At 42.4% G+C, this 14154-nt stretch overlaps 1 protein-coding gene across 7 annotated transcripts in view; it reads left to right on the top strand.

Annotated features, from left to right (window-relative positions):
* Nucleotides 1-14154, top strand: part of LOC108942299 (synaptotagmin-1-like) — a 127742-nt gene that overhangs the window by 49776 nt on the left and 63812 nt on the right. For 6 of the 7 annotated variants that reach the window (XM_018765533.2, XM_029251749.1, XM_018765534.2 and 3 more), the window contains one exon: nucleotides 8973-9042. The exons of the other annotated variant lie outside the window; for it this stretch is intronic. The gene's annotated coding sequence lies outside the window, so the exon portion shown is untranslated. The remainder of the gene's footprint in view (nucleotides 1-8972; nucleotides 9043-14154) is intronic. 7 annotated transcript variants of the gene reach the window in all.

The raw sequence follows: 14154 nt of genomic DNA, 5'->3' as shown, positions 1-14154 counted from the left end.
GGTATTTACAACGCAGCAGTTCAGTTATTTGTCTGCAACATTATACTGGTGAGAGGGATGGGGAATGGAGAGATTCGATAAGTGTCTAGGCTGAATATGCGCCTATTGCAACCCTCCCAGCAAACTGGAAAGGGTTGGGGCTTTGCCAATGTGAGCCAATTATCTGCACAGTCTTTCAGTTTCCACCCTTCAGACCACATTTGCACTGAAGGGAAAGCAATTGACGTGCCCACACACCCATCCATGCTTGGGAAAGTAGCCTTGGAGAGGGGGGCATCAGCTGTTTTTCATAATGGTGGAGTGGACAGGAGTGGAAGTGTGTAGTATGGCCTACTCAACAGTTAGGATTTTCACCTTAGTCAAAATTGGAGCTTCTCTTTGGTGACCTGGTCTAATGATTTGTTTTGCAGGCAGTCTCTCCTTCCCATAGGCCACTGTTCAGATGTGGTGACTGTATTAATACTTACATTTATTCATTTAGCTGATGCTTTTCTCCAAAGTGACATAATGTACATCTCATAGAAAATACAGTTTGTGCATTACCAAAGCGACTTACAATTATTTACCCATTTATACAGCCAGGTAATTTTCGCTGGAGCAATTTTAGGGAGAGTACCTTGCTCAAGGGTACTACAGCGGTATGTGAGATTCAAACCAGCAATCTTTGGATCCAAAAGCAGTGGCTCTTACCACTACGCTACCAGCCACCCCTAAGGATAGCTGACTACCTTGCATTTGTTATGCGGGAGGTTGAGGGCCAGACAGGAGGGAATGATCTCTGGGGTGGGTAGATAGCCTGCTGCCTTCAGCAGTCCTAACATGGACATAGAGGGATTTCCCACTATGTAGCAGATTTCATCTCAGTCTGCAGGTGCTGACATTTGAGACATGTTAAACCTTACCTTAGACAGCCAGAGTTGCCTGTTCATTTTTCCTGAAGTGTGAAATATCAAGTTCCAAATGTCACTTTTATTCTCATGATGCACAATGGCTCTGACCACTGGACCCAAGAATTTGAGTATTAGGGACAATTTATTGCATCACGAGGAGCTGTTCTTTCTTGGGGAATGATGGAATCACAGGAGAGAATCTTTGCAGCATGTCTAAATTTGACATGGTTCTGCTATTCTTAGAAGTGCGAAAATAACATTAACATGCAGAAAACATTTAACATAGCTACTTTGTCTCTTAGCAACTGTCCAAATGGCTGCATGAACTGCTTAGTGAGGCTTGGAGTCTGGTCTTGCATTACCCAAGCTTTGTTCTGTGGGGTCAGGCTGCTAATGAAGTTCTTCAGTGGCCAATTCGGCAGTCTAGTCCTGTTATAATGTGGATGTGGGATGTGGGTTACAACATCCGAACAAGACTTCATCGATTAACATCAACAATGCGGAAAACAGCAGGACAAAGCAGTCTGCCTAATGAAGCCTCAGCCAGAGATTTTGAACCAAACACAAAAGGAGTGAGATCCATAATTGCGACAAGCCCACATTAGCCGATAGCGGTAATGTTACGTGTCCTTTTTGCACGGTTGACTAATTACCTCGGCAGTGTAATTTCCGTCAACTTTCTGACTGTCCTGCCGTGGCAGTTCTGCAACCATTGTGCCTTTGCAGAGATAAAGGGGATGGAGACGTTGTTCCTTTGTGGAGAAACTGTGTGTTCGTGATCGTGCCTCTGATAAGCTCTTCCTCTGTACGAGAACGTGCATAAGCTCATTTTACCTTACAGTTTAAGAGATGTTAGAGCGGCATGAGTTAATCGGATTGTGTCCCCATTTTTAGATGTGTACCTGTGAGCCCTTAATGATTATCATAAACAACTGCAAAAAACTGCTTCAGTACCAATGCTGAAATGTTTTGCCTAAGCCGTCTGCAATCTTGCTTTTGTAACCCTGTGCTGTTTTTAAAACCAATTTAAAGAAAAAAAATTAATAAAAAGGCTCTGGTAATCTAACGGGTACTACAAAGGAAGGGATGCTGCCCCTCGAACCCATCCAGGCTCTATGTTGATAGGAGTGCACTGAGAGAAGTGTTTGAGCATGCTGTTCGAGTATCGGATGATTTATGATTACTAGAGAGGACCTTGGGGTACCAGTTGGCCCTGTCTTGAGGCATATACAGGATTCTGAGTAAATTCATGGAAGTAAGGTAATGGCTCTGAGCATGCAGCTGTAGTTGGAGTGGTGTGCTGGACACTGATGTGACTGGACATTCTTTTTTACAATTACCCACTACTAAAGGCAAAAGGAACAGTTGTGACTGGAAGTTAAGAGCTGCCCTTTTCTGTAGAGGTGAATTTTTGTTTAGGCAGCTGTGTCATTTTCATCATTGCGACAGCTTTAATTGCTAGTATCCACTTTGAGCTACAGTCAGTGTAGCAGAGTTCACTCTTTAGTCTGTTTAAATATTTCCCTGCTAGATTAAGTTTGCTAAACACACAATTCAACACAATTATAAAAGCCACCAGCGCGTGTCATTAAGAATTTCAAGTGGCTCAGTGGGAGCAGCATTAGGTCTCAAGCGTTTTGTTACCTTAGCCTCCTGCTCAAATTGATGGAGCAACAGCCTGTAGCTGTATTCAGAATGGGCTCCTCCACAGGAGGTGTGCTGAAAAGCATGCCAAAAGCTATTTCTAGAGCTCTAGACCCCAATTTCACATTCTATTTGGCCAAAGTATTGAGAAAAGAAATACAGCTCCCAGATTAAGGTGTGTGGGCTGATAACACTACATAGAGTTCATTGGAAGTTGCTTTTTTTTTTTTTTTTTTTAAAAAAAAAAAAATATTTTTTATAGAGCGCTCTTCTCACGCAGTGACACAGAGCACTTTAACATAGACATAAGGCAAGAAAAAACGGATACAAATGAAGACAGTCAACTAATGGCTACCATAATGAAGAACTTATTATAGAGCTATAAGTATACCTACTGACCACCAGGGAAAGGAACAAAAACTCCCAACTGAAAGTTGAGGGAGAAAAAACCTCTGGGGATCCACGGGCCAGTGGTAGCCCACCCCTCCTGGGCATTCTAGAAAATAACAATTTGTAAACCAGTGTTTAACAAGTACTTCTTCTATCGGTCTTCCCAGCCAACATCTTCATGTGAGAATGGTCGAAGTGCAGTCATCTCTTTAAGGTGTAACCCAGAAAAGACCGCCCATGGGGAGCTCTGTGTCCAAGTACTGCAGCAATAAGAAAGAGTGGGTTCTGCTTACTGAAAAGGGTCACTGATAATAATACTCTACTCACTCTCTGATCACTACTACACAATAATACTCTGATTACTCTAATAATCATCATCATCTTTATCATTCTTTTTGGTGTTTATAAATTAAATGTTCCAGGCTTTACAGACTTTTAGTTAAATGATTCAGTAGATGTTTAACATCTGTTTTAATTGTATTTCATTTATCTAAAATTAACTTACTCATCATAATAAATTAATACATTTAAGCTATACAGGTTTTATTTTTAGATGTACGCATACTTAATGCCGGCATGGTAAAAACATTTTCAGTTAGGTAATATACTGTATGTACATTTCTTTTTATGCTTCATGAGTTCACACATAAAAAGCAGTCACCTCAATTGCTAACAAAGGAAAAAAAAATACTAAAAAGGGAGACAGAAAGGAAATGTTCCTACCTACAGTGTTTCATATAGGCACATACTTTATTCCTATTAAAATAATCCCAAAAACTGCAGAGAATCACAAAATATTTTATTTATCTTTTGGTTTGTATAAATAGGGGTGCGGTGGCGCAGTGGGTTGGACCACAGTCCTGCTCTGCGGTGGGTCTGGGGTTCGAGTCCCGCTTGGGGTGCCTTGAGACGGACTGGCGTCCCGTCCTGGGTGTGTCCCCTCCGGCCTTACGCCCTGTGTTGCCAGGTAGGCTCCGGTTCCCCGTGACCCCGTATGGGACAAGCGGTTCTGAAAGTGTGTGTGTGTGTGTGTGTGTGTGTGTGTGTGTGTGTGTGTGTGTTTAACAAATAATTATAATGTTGGTGAATGGCATCTTGGATCCCCAACTCTGCATGGAACGTCTCGATCGTCACGGCAGATGGACATCATCCTCTGTCAGCACGGGATTCGTCTGTCACCACTGGCCGGCCTCCTCAGGTCTTATGTAGCGAGGTAGTGCTCAGCGAGAAGATTTACAGAGTTACTAATTTACTTAAGTAAATTTAAAATGCATTTTTGTAAAGGTGATAAGATAAATAACCAAGGCAGGTTGAATTACATTACGAGGTGGACAAAGGCGTCTGCTAAATAAATAAATGTAAATGTAAATACTGGGAGGAGTCGGTATTTTGCAAATTAATCCTCTTCATTTCCATATGGGAATCAATCAGTGGGTTATTTTAATATGAATTTCTATTAGTGGTCTCTGTACACCTTCAGAGGAAGTTCATGGAGGTAATCAATGAGTCTTGATGTATCTGGAAGATTTTAATGGCTTCAGTTGGAGTGCCAGGGCTCGTTTACCTGCGTGATGGTGATGGTCTGGCAGTTTTTTCCCTGTTGGTGATTAAAGTAGAACATTGGTAGCTTGTGAACATGTGGCAATGCTCCTTAAGGAGACTTCCCACTCCTGCAGACTTCCACATAGCCTGTGACATGACGGAAAAAGGATTAGATCCCCAGTCTCTGCTCTGAAAACAGGCATATAATCAAACAATTGTACAGAAACACATCGGTATGGCAGCAGTCCTATCTGTGTACTACAATCTATTTTTAGTTCCTTCCTAACATGATTTATAACATTTTTCACTAGCCGAATATTACTTAGCATTCACAGCGCCCTACTTTGCAAACGCTTTGAGCGCAAAGAATCCGGATGAGTCAGTGTTAGCTCATCTCTGTGAAGTTTGAGAAATCTGCCCTAAATTTTTCATATAGCTGGAGACAGATCCAGGCACTCTCTCTTTGATCCCGTTAATGTGATCCCAAGGAATGTTTTTAACTCCCGTGAACGAAGCAGTTTAGTTCTTCATTGCAAAGGTTGGCTTGATTTGAGCCACTTCCCGTTTGCACACCCACAGCAGACCATGCATGAGAAGCTGTGCTCGAAGGGCGGTGCAGGCTTTCCATTTGTGTCTGAGCACGGCAGAGGAAACCCCTGGAAAAACTCCACATAAGGGTAATGTAAATATCGTTCAGTTTTCAATAATCATCTTAGTCTCTTTTAGAAACTTTTAGAGGAGAGTGTGTGATGTGGGATGCTAAAGGCTCCTGGGTGTCTGCTGCATGCAGTGTATATGTGAGATAGAGGTGAGGGAGGAGGAGCAGCAGTAGGCATTTTCTTTCTGATAGCACTCCCTATGAGAAATGGCAGTTCTCAAAGATCACATACCCTCCACTCAGATGTGATCTGCACTGCCAAATTAGAATGACATTTTACTATGAGAGGAATCAATATGTGGCACAGAAGTGTATTTCAAAAATCTGGATCCTTTTACCTTGTGAATTGTGACTGGTGAAACACTAGCTTGAATTGCACGTGGGGTTTGAATGGCTTTGTAGTGGAGGGCTGTCAACTTCCCATAAGTGACCACACTTGGTGTTTCTGGCTTTGCATCATTCAAATTTATTCAACAAAATTGTTCTCATAAATAATGTATCCTGGTACTGAATTTGCTGTTTACTTGCTTAACAGACCTTAGAGGTTTAGTGAATCCAGGATGTTATCCTGCAGCCTTTTGATAGCAATTCTATAACACTTCACCACCTGTTGTCTCCCTCATCCTAAATTTACTGCAGAGTGAAGTCTTTAGGACCATTACGGCAAGTATTGTGGAAGGTATTTCCTGATGCGTATAGGGTTTACTCTTTGCTGTTCAATCATAAAACACAAATGAAAGCTAAGGTGAAAGTGTCTACTGAAGATTTTGCAAGCAATTGTTGATATCTGTTGCTCAATACTTCTTCCCTTGGGAGTCATGGGATACCATACAGTGTAGCCTGGAATTGGTTTACCTTGAGCAGACAGAGAGAGATGCTGCCCGAGCGTGACATTAACCAAAAACTTGGCGGTTGGTGCCGGCTGCTCTAGTCTAGCCCGGTGCCAAAGAAATGTACAAAGCAGCTGGTTCCACAACCACAGGCCATCAGGCCCAACTGCTGAACAGGATGTCTGCTGAATGGAATGCCCCTTTGTGAACCTGAGTGCAGCCCACTGTAGAGTCTCGGTTTGGAGGCTTTATCCTTGACTCCCTGGATCATGGCCATTGGATTATAAACAAAATTTCGTACTGATCTTTCATCCTCCCCTTAAAGATTCAGGCAGTAGTCCTGAGGAGGCTTGAGCTGAAGAAGGTGGAGTCATTCAGCAGTCATCTGGCTGTGAGCACTCATCTTTGAGCCTATGTGCTTCTCCCAGTGCTTCCCTGTGGGTAAGACCTGACTGGTGTCCATAAAGGTTGACTTGTTCATCCAACAAAATGGATTTGTAAATGACACTGTGCTGCTCAGAAGGGCTCCTGGGCCCTTCTTCTTTTTTGGTGACTGATGTGAGGGATACTGTGGCATGGTCTCTTGTTTTTCTTACCTCGTCTGTAGAGTACAAAAGGAAAATGGCAGCTCAGTTGAATAGGTTGAAAAGCTTGAAATAATGAAGAAGTTGAGTTTTTTCCCCCAAACATTTTTTCCCTGTTTTCTTGTCCATTCAACTAATTTTGAAGGTGAAGGTTGTGTAATGGTGAAGGAGGGAGAAGACCGAGTGCTCTTAGAGGCTGAAGCATCACCTTCCATCTTTAAGAACATGGGACAGCTCTGGCGCAACTCTGTAACAACCCCGGACCCTCATTGAACAGGATTCAGATTGTTTCAGTCACAGAACTTGTGTTATGTGCTTCATATGAACACGTGTTATTACCTCCTGCACAAGGGAGCAGGACCTCTGGTACAACTTCATTGAGCCACACAAACTGGGAGTACTGCCAACTGCTGTTGTCCGTTCTGACTTGAAATGGCTTCACTTAAAAAAGGGAAAAAAATTATGTGCAAAGGCAAGTTGAGGAGAACACTTGACAGGGTCCTTAATACACCTGCATAGCTCTGTGCTCAGTGAAGGTGGGGAACTTCTCCGCCTTCGACACAGGATTGGAAAGCATGCGAGTGGCAGCAGTGGTGTGAGGATTTACGATCTGATGCAAATGCTGAGGCCATAATTACTCTCCCTGTGAGCTGCCGTCTAGGAAGGGAAAGAGCCGATTGAAAATGTGTCACCACGGGATGAATAATCCAGCATACTGTGCCCACTGGTGAAATTGCTTTTTAACCGGGTGCAGATGACTACATAGGACCTATTATTCACACTGGTCTGCACAGAGGGGCAATGCCAGGGAAAAAAAAAAAAAAAAAGAAAAGAAAAATAAGGGAAAAAGGCACATACAAAAGAAGGAACAATAACAGTTGCTATCTTGCTGCTTCTGTTTATTATTCTGCTGGAATCGTGTTTGCTGTGCAGGAATCTGCTTTGTAACAGAGAGGTGCTGTGCTGACGGCTCTCTGACAGGCCCCTGCACTGCCGATAGCCAAGCAGTTTCCTTCAGGAAACTGAGGCTGACCAGGAAGAGTGTCTACTCGGCGATGAAAGATCCTCAGCGTGACCACGCTTGCTCTGTTAAGTTCTGAACAGCAGTTTGATAGCCTATTGTTCCAAAGGAACTGCTGAAATACCTACATATAAAAAACTGTCAGTTAAATACAAAAATACTCTGCAGTTTGTATTTGTGCTTCATGAAAGTTGATGGAATACAATTAGAAATGTAAACTCTGTGAGCTGCAGCTGTGAGATGCATTTGCCTACATATGTGTAGATACAATACTTGGGTGTGTGCTGTAATAATCAGTTTGCAGTTTGCTGGGGAGCCGTGAAAGTCATCAAAGGTCATTGCAATGCACACATCACCCTTCTACGTAGATTACTAATGTAATATCTCTCCGGCAAGATGCTAGCAGCCCTTGCCAGTTTATCTATTTATGTGTCTCTGGCACTGTTCCTCACAGATCTCCCTGCGCCATTACATAACACAGGAAGAGTCCATTAGAACAGGGGGCCGCTGTCCTGCGGGAGAGGAACGTAGCTCAGATAATGGGGTCCATGTTCTACTCCTTGCTCAGGGAGAAGGCAAAGCACTGCTTTGGTCTCATTGACCGTAACACTTTTGGTTCTCAGAGATTTGTTCAGTGTTTCCATGTTGGAGCAGAGCGAGGATACAAAATAATCCGAAAACCAACTGCACAATGTGCTCTTCATGTTCATATACTGAGGTGACACAATGTGATAGGGGAGCAATAAAGGATAGATGAAATACAAAACAAACATGAGATGAAAACATGGGAGATGTGCAAAAAGAGGAGTGGAAAATTGCAAAGTCTTAGAGCCACATTTGTTTTTAACAAGTTTTACAAAAGTAAATTCATTAATTTTTACACATTGTAACGTAGGCTGTGAAATTTGATAAGACAGATATAGACATTACACATATAAACTGATCTCTGTTGAAACCCACAGCACAAGGACACCAGTGCTACCCACTGCACCACCATGCCATTGCAGTGTCCAGTACCTTAGTATTTTGGTGTGTGTTGCATGTTTTTTTTTTTTGTTTGTTTTTTTTCTCTCCAGTAAATCTAGATTACTCTACAAGTACCATCATTAGTGTTTTTGAAACACATGGAATACCATAATCTTTATAGCACAAGGGTCTTGCAATGTATTTTTTGCATGTTCGTTGAACACCTAGAGAAAGAATTCTGCCACATTTAGGTGGTCAGCTGTGGATGTGATCTTTCTTTAACATCAGTGCCATATACTTCCATTTGCATTTAAAAGGCCCACGCTCGGGTTTCAGAAGTAACATAGCAGGGAGGTTTGAGGATATATTGTGTTGCTTTCGTCTGATGGATTTGCAGGCACTGCTGCCTCCTGGTTCACCCTCCTGCTTTCTCTCTCTTCTTTTCAGTGCCAGAAAGGCCGAGCGACTGACGGACAAAAAAAATCACTCTTCCGTAGCAGGGTCCTCTGAACCAACGGTGAGCACATGCTCTTGCTTTTTAAAACCACACAGAACAAGCTGCAACTTTTGTTCGCCACTAAAATGCCAGAGGTCTAGAGGGGGACACTCAGGTCCTTGCCCCACTTAAAGCTTAAGGTTCACTGGCTTTTTTGCACCTGTTTGGCAAATAACTTTATTTCACTGTTGTTCTTAAGAGTAAATGTCACATGGTGCCCAGCTGCTTTGACAGTGAGGGAAAGCAACAATGGCAAAGTCTTCATTCAATAGAATGTTCACACAGTCCAGAAGCTCAGCAGATACTATCTGTTAATTGCGGAGTTTAAAAAGTTCCAAAGGAATTCAGCTTTGTTTTTATGTATTATATGTGTGTGGGTTTACACGGGTCAAAGATTGTAATGAAATATTGATTTTGCTTTTTCTGGGAAGAAAGAAACGAAAATGTGTCTCAAGTTTGAAGCAGCCGGCTGTAGAGAGAAGAGGATCATATATCCTGTGGGATGGATTTTAGCCACCCCTCAAACTATAACATTAAGAGAAATGGCTAAGGTGCAGAGCAGTAATGGCGATCGATTCAGCACATTGCTCAGATTGGTGAAGCACCCTGACATCATTTTAGTACTTTTAGAACTTACATTTCACTTGTGAAAACATTTATCCCCTTTTATTTAAATATATTTTGGTTGTGATTTGCATGGCTTTTTAGATGTAAAGATTTAAGAAACATTGCTCACCAAGGTTTACAAAAAGTAATCCATGCATTTGATGGCAACATATAGCAACCCTTAAAAATGTGTATATATTTTAAATCATCAGTCCAGTGACTCTAAAACCTTAGCCAGCAAGGTAACAGTAAATAACGGAACATCAGCTGCTGTTAATGTCTTCCTTTTGTAGATCATTAGATAATCAATAAGTATCACCTGTGTCTATTGGGATTGTATGCAAGTACATAAAGGGGGTAATTCACTGAAGCATTGCGAGCAATTCGGTCCTTGTTAGGGTGCCATTTGCTCCAGCTTTTACACAAGAGGAGGCCCAAACTCTGAGTGGCAACTAGAAGCAGGCGGCAATTTGTCCTATTTATTACCCATGACATACTTAAAGTGGCAGAAAAACAGTTGGAGAATTGAGTGTACATTAGAGGGATAGAGGGATATGCACTTCTGAAGAGACGCATTGAGAGCTGCAGTGTGAGGAGTCACGACCGAGTGCCATGAGGAGTGCACCTTCACCTTCTGGCATTCACATATCCACAAGTTGAAGAACAGTGGAAGATAAGACAAGAAAGCTGAGCTTTGGTAATGGTACGCCTGTATCTAAATCTCTTCGTCTGTTGTGCAACGCACTTTTGTTTACCCTGAATTGTATGTCACTTTTCTAGAAAAAGCATCTGCTGAATGTAAAAATGACAGGGGGAAAGGTAGACCTTTGTAATGGTGTAGTCAGTGGGGTCATTTCCAGCAGCTTATGTACTTTGTGTAACTTATTTTTAAATTAAAGCTGAAGTAAGTGTTAAATCCTACCTTGCTAACATTGCAAGTCAAAACATGTTTCCATGATAGGAAATTGCACATCTCCCTATCTATTACTGCTTTAGTAAATATTCCTGGGAAAGGTGGAGTCCCATAATTATTTGTGGTATTGGTATTGAGGTTTATCGAGGTGACATGGGTAGGCGTCCAGACTTCAAGTTGAGTGCGCTGTAAGTTGCAGCCCTGGGGCACAATAAGCACAGCTTTGGTGGGCGAGGGTGATCTCGTGATGAAATTGTTGCTGTGAATGGAGCCTGCAACCCCCGTCACCCGTTCTACACGCTAAATTAAGGACTTGTGTTTCAGTTATCACTTCGTAATGCAGCTGCTATTCCTGGCGTTAGGTATCCTAGGACCCGCCAAGACCCAGGCTGCGTAAGTTGAAGGGGATAAAGGCTGGATGTTCCCATGGCTTTGCAAGGCTGGCTGCTGAAGAACTGACCTATCCCTGTGCCTGCGGCTGCGGAAGTTCTCGGACCGAACTAGCAGTTGTCACATCCCTGGGGGGGTGGGTGGGTTGAGCGCTGGAGGGTGAGAGGATGGCAAATGCAACACAGCCGGCAGAATCTCGTTCTCTGGAGCCAGCCAGTGATGGCTGCTTTCTGATGTCAGTGCCAGGCATCAATCACAGTAAAGTGCTCAGCAGTTGCAGCTGCTCAGGAGGCACTGAATAGGTGTGCGGTCTTGTCAAAGTGGAGGTTCATGCTCAGCCAGCTCAGCACGCTGGGAAAAGGCCAGGCATGTAAATGCCAGCTGAGGTAGTAAGAAGCAAACAAGCCCTTACCAATTGGAGATATTGTAAGCCTTCACTTTAAGAGCAGCAGGGAGCATAGTGGTTAGAGTATGAACTTTTGAACACATTGTTGCTGATTCTGGTCTCAACGTACTCAGCTAAATTGTTCTAAGACCTTTTGAAGCAGAAGCATTGGCTAATCAGTTATGAGCAGAGCAGCAGTAGTGGCATGAATTGTCACCCTGCATCTGAAAGACAGGTTCAGATCTGCTGCCTTTCATCATTATACTTACTGCGATTTGATACAACAAAAAACACAGCTGTATAAATGGGTGTAAGTTACAGTATATTAATAATCACAAATACAAGCGGTCCCTGGGTTATGAACATCCGACTTACATACATCCCGTAGTTACAAACCACCCCCTTACTGACCGTAAATTAGGTTTTTTTTTTGTCACCCTTAAGTAACAATCAAATGAACTTCATAATTAAGCCTATTAAATTAAAATTTGATTTACTGTACGTACAATGGGTCGTAATAACAAACGGGCCTACTTTGCGACATGCATCAAAACATTGCGCTTCTGCAGTGGCTCATGGGTGGGCCGCGTGAGTCCGAGGTAGGACAGACTTCGTTCTTTTCAGTGGGACCACAGTGCAGTTAAGTGTCTCGTTTGTTACTGTCTTTGGCTTTAATTTTTTTGTTTTTACCCTCCTAATTATGGCACCAAAGAGTAAATGTGATGCTAGTGATGGTGATGCATCAAAGAAAAGGAAAACTATCACAATTGAACACCAACGAACACTGGAAAAGCGAACATTAGTTTCTTTAATGTTTTGCGCGCGCGCACATTCTCTCTCTCTCTCCCTCTCTCTTTCTGAGAGAGCACTTGGGTGTAAATGACGCTGCTGAACATCATCCCAGGTGTGGAATCTCACTCGAGACAACCGTCCCCTCTGATTTTCTCAAACTTACCTACCTTTGTTCTTCCAAGTCCTGTCCCTCATCTTTCCCCAGGACTCTTTGATGATAATTGCCCGCCTTGTCCCTCGATCACAATTTTGGATCCTCGTCTTTGTTCAGTTTGCCCATCCTTGATCATGAGAACATGCCTAGTCCTTTGATTCTGAATAAATGATCCTGTACTTGGGTCCAGCCTCCTCTCTTTGTCATGACAGTTGTAACATTTATCTCTTTCTGTGTCTATTGATTATAAATTCTGTAGTTAAATTTATTATTATTACATTGCATTATTATTATTATTATTATTATTATTATTATTATTATTATTATTAATTCTCTGTTGTGTTTTCATGTTTGACTGCCTGTAGTCAATTTAATGATGTTCAGCATGAATGTGCTGTAACTGCTTCTAATTCCTCTCCTTGATAGTCACAGCAAATGTGTTTTCATGTACATTTTTATTGTATACACTGTACCCTCTAACTACCATTTGCAGCAGGTTGTAGTACCATTTCCATGCAAGGTCCTTAGATTAAATCCCACAGTAAGAATACCCAACTGTATAAATGGGTAAATCAACATTTCAGTAACCTTGGAAAAAAGATTAATTTTAACAAGTAGTGTGTTGCCTTTTTACTAGAGCAGCCACACACAGGTCATTTAACCATAAATTAAGTATTGACTATATATGGTCCTGGTGTATGTGTGTCTCATTTAATTAGTTGTACCTTTTGTGTCGATTTACAGGGGATGAAGGAGGTGAAGAATGACACAGTGACGAATTAGGTAGTACTGCCTTACAGTACCTGGACTGCTCAGTCATAGGCTCGAATCCAACTCAGTCTGTGGAATTTGCATGTACTCCCATGTGTGGGTTTATTCTGGATGCTCTGGCTTCCTTTCACAGTCTAAAGACATGCAGTTCATGTGATTTGATGGCATCCCTTCCATGCTATACCTCCTCCAGCCTTGCACCCACTGATACTAGGATAGGCTCTAGACCACCGTGACTCCGAGCAGAACAAGCAGTTAACAAACATGAGTATGAAAGAGAAGATTAAGGTGACAATATCCCTGTTGTTCCAGGGGTAGCACATGGTTTAAAATCCTAAAGTTACCTCACTAAAACAGGATCCTGTTTATTAAGAGACCACACACAGAATGCATGTAAATCTCACTTATTTATGGGTGTTTATAGTGTCATGGCTTAAAATGTATTGCACCCTTGCAGGATTTACCTTCCTAGTTAAGACGTTTGCTTGACATTCGCTGCGCATGTGGCCTTGTTCTTCGTTGATTGATTGTCTCTAATTCACACTATTTGTGGACCACTGGGGAAAACCAGTAGGATCGGTTTTAGCGATCTTGCCTGGCTGTTTAAAGGCAGCACCGATTTCAGTGCTTATTTAAGATGATTGTACAGCAGATTTTAAATTTTCGACCGTTTACTGCGATTGTTCAGGTGCTCAAGAGCAGAGATTTCAACCCAGCCAAAAGTGTGTCTAGGTGCTGAAGAAGCAGCAGCTGCTGGGAGATCAGAAAGGTTAACTTACCTCTGTTACCCAGCAGCCTTTGCACAGAAGCTCTGGAAGACATGCACAGTTTGCTTGGTTAAGTGTGCAGAGGGCCTGTATGAGCTGGCGGTCCCCTTGCTTGGGAGGGGTGTGAGAGTCATCCTCCAGGGAACCCTTTACATATGTGAAGTGACGGTCCCCAGAGGAGTTTTGCAGACTGGGGAAGACACACAAAATAGCAATCGTGTGTGTGTGTGTGTGTGTGTGTGTGTGTGTGTGTGTGTGTGTTGGTGAAAATATTCATTTTTAAATGTCTGTGTGTGTTTCAGTATGTGGGTAGAGTGGGTGGATACATGTGTATCTAGACCTCTGTATATGTGAT

The sequence above is a fragment of the Scleropages formosus genome, chromosome 5 (genome assembly GCF_900964775.1).
Source record: "Scleropages formosus chromosome 5, fSclFor1.1, whole genome shotgun sequence".
Classification (NCBI taxonomy): domain Eukaryota; kingdom Metazoa; phylum Chordata; class Actinopteri; order Osteoglossiformes; family Osteoglossidae; genus Scleropages; species Scleropages formosus.
The sequence above is the reverse complement of the archived record's forward strand: the minus strand, read 5'-3'. Positions and strand labels throughout refer to the sequence as shown.